Source organism: Anas platyrhynchos, chromosome 22 (assembly GCF_047663525.1).
Source record: "Anas platyrhynchos isolate ZD024472 breed Pekin duck chromosome 22, IASCAAS_PekinDuck_T2T, whole genome shotgun sequence".
NCBI lineage: Eukaryota > Metazoa > Chordata > Aves > Anseriformes > Anatidae > Anas > Anas platyrhynchos.
Genome location: NC_092608.1, coordinates 4,105,571 through 4,111,570, shown reverse-complemented (window position 1 = coordinate 4,111,570; position 6,000 = coordinate 4,105,571).

Below are 6,000 nucleotides of genomic sequence, written 5' to 3'. Positions count from 1 at the left end.
TGTCTGCAAGAGGAGGCAGCTGGAGCACTGGTTTTAAGAGAGAAGTTACTCTAACCTGGCCTCCGCAACCAGAATCCACCCTCAGGGGCTTTCAACACCCAAAGAGACACCAGCAAGGACCTAACCTAGAGGTGTTGACGTCAGGGAGACCTGATGGACACCGCGTGCGTCACTGCTTCGAGTGAGAGGAAAGAGTCATCTCAGGGAGGGAGGGCAGACAGAAAACAAGGACCCCGAGGTTCACTTGCTCAGAGGATGAGAGGGGAAAGAGGTCAGTTCCTGACAAGCAGCTCAAAACAAACTCATTGTTCTGACTGAGACTCTGTCGTCCCTCTTTCACCAGGTGTTACCTGGAAAATCCATCTGCCCATTCCCCCTCCCTTCCCCATTCCTCTGCCCTGGCTGCTCAGGGAATGGGGAAATTCCTGAGACAGCTGTAATGGCACCAGCTTCCTGGCTAGTCTCGCCTCACCTTCCTAGAGGAAAATCAGCAGATCTCATCCAATGCCTGGAGAAGGAAGCACCCGGCAGCCCTGAGACAGGCTATCTTTTTGGCAGAAGCTTCACATCCCATGGTAGGACACGTATTTCATTACTTATGTGTTCTTTCCTGGCCTACAGAAATCTGCTTTGTGGGTTTACCAGCCAGATGTTGCCCTGTATATGTTCCAGGGTTTATCCATAGGACAGTCCAGTTCAGACCAAAGCTCTAATCTTGGATTTTGCATCCTAATAAAGACCATCAGCAAAATGGTGCTAAAAAGTAGTTCCCTGTCACGTTCATCACTGCTCTCATTTCACAGCACCACTGTGAAGAGGCAGAGCAGGCTCCATGGGTACACATGGAGTATGTAAGCCTTTTCCATAGAACGGTTATTTAAAAAAACTCCTTGGGATCATAGCCCCGAAGAAAGGACCCTGCAGAGACCAGCGGTGTACATACAATGACAACATTATGCTCCCCAAAATGCTGTCATGGGCAAGTAACACAGAGGAGAAGGGAACTTCTTGTCATGGTTGATTGATGGTTGCTTTGGCCCACAGCCAGCCTGGAATACCCCAGGCCTGTGGAGAACCTTTGGAAATGAAATGCTGAGGAAGTTGTAGATCCTCTTGAAGAGTCAACTAAAAACAGAGTGCAGGTTTTGTAAACATGGTGTGCATACACTATTAAAAGACACTCTTTCTGCTGGGTTTTGGCATTGTGTCTAATACTGCTGGCCAGAAAGGCTGGTCAGGAGCAGGAATTTGGGGATTTCTTAAAAACGGCAGTATTGGAAAAAATGTTGAAATGTTGACATTTCCCACAAAATGCAAGTTTTGAATTTGTTTTTGGCCAGGAACCATCAAACAGTATCACTTTGCTTCTTTTGAAATAATATCCATGTTCAATACAATTGTATGGGCATGATTCTTCAGATATAAACAGAAGAGAACATGCACATCTTAACTTTTTTTTTTTTTTTTTTCCCCTGTACTATATAACTGCCAAGAGAAAAGCAAACCACTAGTTTTTTAAGCTTTGTGATTCTCCTCCTTTTTTTTCTGCCCATACTCTCCCTTCAGGGACACTGCCTTGAAACTGGTGATAACAACAGACAAAGCTAACGCAGGTGTTCTTTGAAGAGGTCACCTATGTGAGTGTTTAAATCAGAGAATATAATAAATCCAAATGTAACGTGCTCCTGAGCTCAGGCCAAACAGGCCAAGACCGCGATCGCTAAATCAAGCTTTGCCACTGATATCAAAAGGATTTAGCATAAATCCATTCCAAATTAAAATGGTCCTTGCAGTTGAAAGGCAAGTCCTTGTTTTCCTGATACTTAGGCCCTATTGTACATCATTCATCTCCTGTTTATGTGAGTGCACAGGCCCTTTACTGTAGCTTTGTTCATCTGTGTTTGTTTTTTTTTTTTTTTTTTATAAAGGACAACTACTATTTCAGATCGGAGGAGAATGTGCTACGCACAAGTATCTTGTCTACTTCAGAGCACGGCAGTTTCCAAGCGGATGCCACTCTGGCTCCTAGCCTGGTCTCCCTTCAGTCATCCGGTCTTCCAGAGTCAAGCAATAAATTCCATCGCTTCTACACAGTTTAGCAAAGGCCATATGAGTCATTCCTGGGTGTGAGGACAATGATGGATGTTCCTTTAAAACGGTTTCTGCTCTGCTATTCCTGCTGCAAGAGGCCTTTTAGGAAGCTCTGGTCAGGTCCCTGGAAAAAAAAAAAAGTGCTGCTTGGGGTCCTGACAAGCTGCGTAATGCCTTCTGCTGTGAAAATCTGCAAAGATCCTTCTTCAGATAAAGATATTGTCCTGCTCCCCAGAGATATCTGCTCTTCACAGCCATTTTCTATAGTACAAAGACTGCTTGCAGCTAGGCTGTTTGTTTCACAGGTTGCTTATGGCTCAGCTGTGGCTGTAATGGTGTGAATCCAGTTGCACATCTGGCTGTTTCTGCCCCCGTCAGTAAGACTGGGGTGCAAACAGCAAGATAACTCTCAGTGGATACAGCCATCGCTGCCCCAAAAAGGTTTGTTCTTCCAATTAACACTACAGATTTCCATGAAGCTTTTGGGTAGAAGGAGATGCTACTGACGGGTTGGGTGTGATTGCTTTCTTTGTATTGTAATAGCAGAGGTTTGGGGGAGCAAGTGAGCAGTTATTTTTGATGCCTATGTAACACCTACTTGCACAGGGTGTTTATCTGGAAGATGAGGGATTATTTTAGATATGACTGATAAGTCTGCTGACAACAATGAGAAAGGTGTAGAAATATGTAGAATTCACAGCTAATTATACTTCTTTTGTGGCAACTGCATTTTTCTTCCCTACCACCTATATCCCCTCACACGAAGTAAAGGTAATTGCTTAGGGCACAGAGCCCAGCACAGGGAGGTGCTGCAGGTGGTACTGAAACATGACTAAGAAACATGCAATGTTGTGTTTTTCATTCCCTTACTCATACAGACAGAAGTGAAGCTCTCCTGTTTGGGCAGAGGGAAAGGGAATCTGTTCTGTGAACCTCTCGTAGTGCGATTTCAGGATTTGGGCTGGGATTTCAGGATTTTAGACTGTTCTCTGCTGCAAAGCTGGTAGGTGTGTATCACAGCTGCTGCAGAGACCTGCATGAGGCATATGCAGTGTCCAGGATTGTTGAGGAGAAATACAAGCAGGTGGGCAGGATCCTTCCAACTCCGAGAGAGCTGTTCTGAGTGGCATTAGAGCCGATACCTTCTGCAAGGAAGCTTGGGTGGTCACTACTGAGCCTTGTGTATAACTTCTAGAAAGTAGAGCCCAGTAAAAAAAATGATAAGGACCTTAATGGAGTGACCACTTCTCACCCATAGCCTTATGCATATCTCCACAGTTTGAAACAAAGACCATTAATCAGCTCTGTTGCCAAGCAGCTAGAGAATGTAATTTCTTAATGTTGAACAGCTGAGTGAACATGTAAGTGTGTTTGTAAAAGATATGTCACATACATCGATGTTTTCTTGCCAGTAATCTGGGTTTGCTACTTGAAACTTAGTTTTCACCTTGAATTTCCCATAATCAGGACATGTGTACTCCTAGTTTCTTTTTCCTTGTTCTTTTTAAGTGCTGTCATTCTTAAATGTGCAGGCAGCGCTTCAGGGAGCTGTTACTGTAGATGACTGTTCTGTGATAATATTTATGTAGCATGTTCTTCTGCGGGCTTAGCTCTTGCCAGCTCTGCATCTTTGTTCCAGGCAGCCCTCCTGTTGACTGTTAACACTGAACTCTCACATCAGATGTCCCGAGAACATGTTTTTTTAGGAAGCTGGCTGTGATCTGTTCCTAGCAGCACAAGAGTCATTGCTGTACCAAAGCCCTGCCTGATCCCTCCGGGAGGCATTTACCAAGGCTTTCTAGCAGGTAACACACAAAAAGTGGGACACATGGGGACAGCTCCAAGTGTTTGCCTTTTCCTAAAAATAGCAGACCTACAGTTAAGAGGTGAAAAAAAAAAAAAAAAACATAGAATTTTCTTCTGCAACAAGATACTGGCAACACTGGCATGTGGCAGCAAGCACAGTACAGGCCAACAGGCCATCAGGCAGATCTGCCCGTGCATCTCCATTCTTAAAGTCCCCTCCTTTCCCTCTGTCTTCCTTTCTTATGCATTTTGGTCATAAAAAAGGTAGGCCAAGCACCTAAAAGCTGACTGGGAATGTGCATGTCCCCATCCATTCGTGACAGGCTGTGTGTGGCCCGCAGAGAAGCCGTAGGCAGGCATCGTAGGAGCATGTGAAAGAATGTTATTAACAGCTGCGGCAGCGCTGCGGGGATAAATGATCTGTTTCTTCAGCCCAGGGTGCACTTTGGCATCAGCTCAGCCACTAGAAAAGAGATCAGTGCATGCTTAGGTAAGTGGGTGTCAACTCCTCCTTAAATAGTGTCAGAAGAGGAAATTTAACAAGACAACTATTGATGTCAGAGAGATCATCTCTGCAAAGGGAGAGCGGTCCAGGATTCTTTGGACATACTCATCTCTCCGTCACAGACTCTGAGATTTTGTTTAGATTAGTCATTGAATTTGTTCTCTTCCACAGTTTTCCTGCTCCGTGAAAGACAGATCTTAGTAACAATCTTGTGAGGCTGGACAGTAAATCTGGAGAATAATTATTTACTGACCGCAACCTGCTTTGAAAAACTCCATGAAAGAAGCTGCTGGCAGTTAGTACTGCTCAGTAGGATGAATAAAGGTCTGCGGGCACACGGACAAGGCTGACAAAAAGGGAGAAATGCATCATTTCCCTTGATGATCTGGGCTACATGTCCACATGTTATACAGGCTGCTGATTTTCACCATTAATAATGTAGGTCCTAGCACACTGTTTTCTCTTGCATCCTCCCAAAGCTTGGGGCTGGTGGGCTCTGGGCTGTGCACAGCTGTAATGAACAGAAGCTGGATGAAATCTTCCTCTTCCTGCAGGACAAACCAACTGAAGACCTGTACAGGCATGAAAACACCTCCAGCGCTTCCCTGTGAAACCTGGGAGCTGTGCTGTGTGACTGTGAGCTCCATCCCCTGCTTCCTTACGTGGAAACTATTCACGTCTAGAGATACAGAACACTTCTGAGACGCCAGGCACCCCTTGGCATGGCCCCAGCCAACACCAACCCCCTCCAAGAGATGGCCAGGGAGGTGAGAACAATGCTGTGTCTGCCTTCACACAGCCAGCCTCTCCTTCCACGCCGTGTCTGCAAGCTAGTTTGTCAAGAGGAGGAAGAAAAAAACCCAAAGCCCCAAGACTATTTTTATTTATGATCATGTCCGTGGGCTGCTCTTTGTCTAGACAGCTGGTATTAGTATCTGAAGCTGTCCTGGAATTTGAAATACCATTTATTTACAGGGGAAATAAAAGCCATGAGATTAAACAGTTCGTAAAAATAATCTGGGAACTGACACGAGGCCCAAAGAGACCAAAGGTAACAAGATCTAGAGCAGGCATCTTCATTTGTCTTGGCTGTGGCGATGTTTTCTCAGAAAACAACACAAAACAACTTCCCTCTCCCAGATGCACCCCCCTCCAAGAAAACAAAACAAAGCAGTTTGGTTTTCAGAAAGCATTTCCTTTTGTTTTTTTCTCCTCCCACCTTTGTTTGGTTGCTTTAAACAAGCCCCCAGCCAGGAATCTTCCAAGCAAACCAGTCACCCAGCTGAAAAGGGGGTTTGGACGGGCAGCTCTTACCCCTCCAAGATAACCCTGGGACCTGGGAGCTGCTATAGTTTCATGCAGAGAGGCCGGGTGTCATAACTGCAGCAAAATGCCATGTTGTCATCTCTGATTTATTTATTTTTTTTTTGTTTGTTTCTGCTTGCAGCACAAAAATAAAAGCAGGAGGGTGGAGAGCTGTCCTCCTGCTGCTGGGGAGGCTCTGCCAGGTAGCGCTCGGTGCCCACTGCACTCGCCATGGCTGCGTTGCAGACCACCTCATCTGTTTGGCCTTCACACCACACTCATTTTTCACTGCC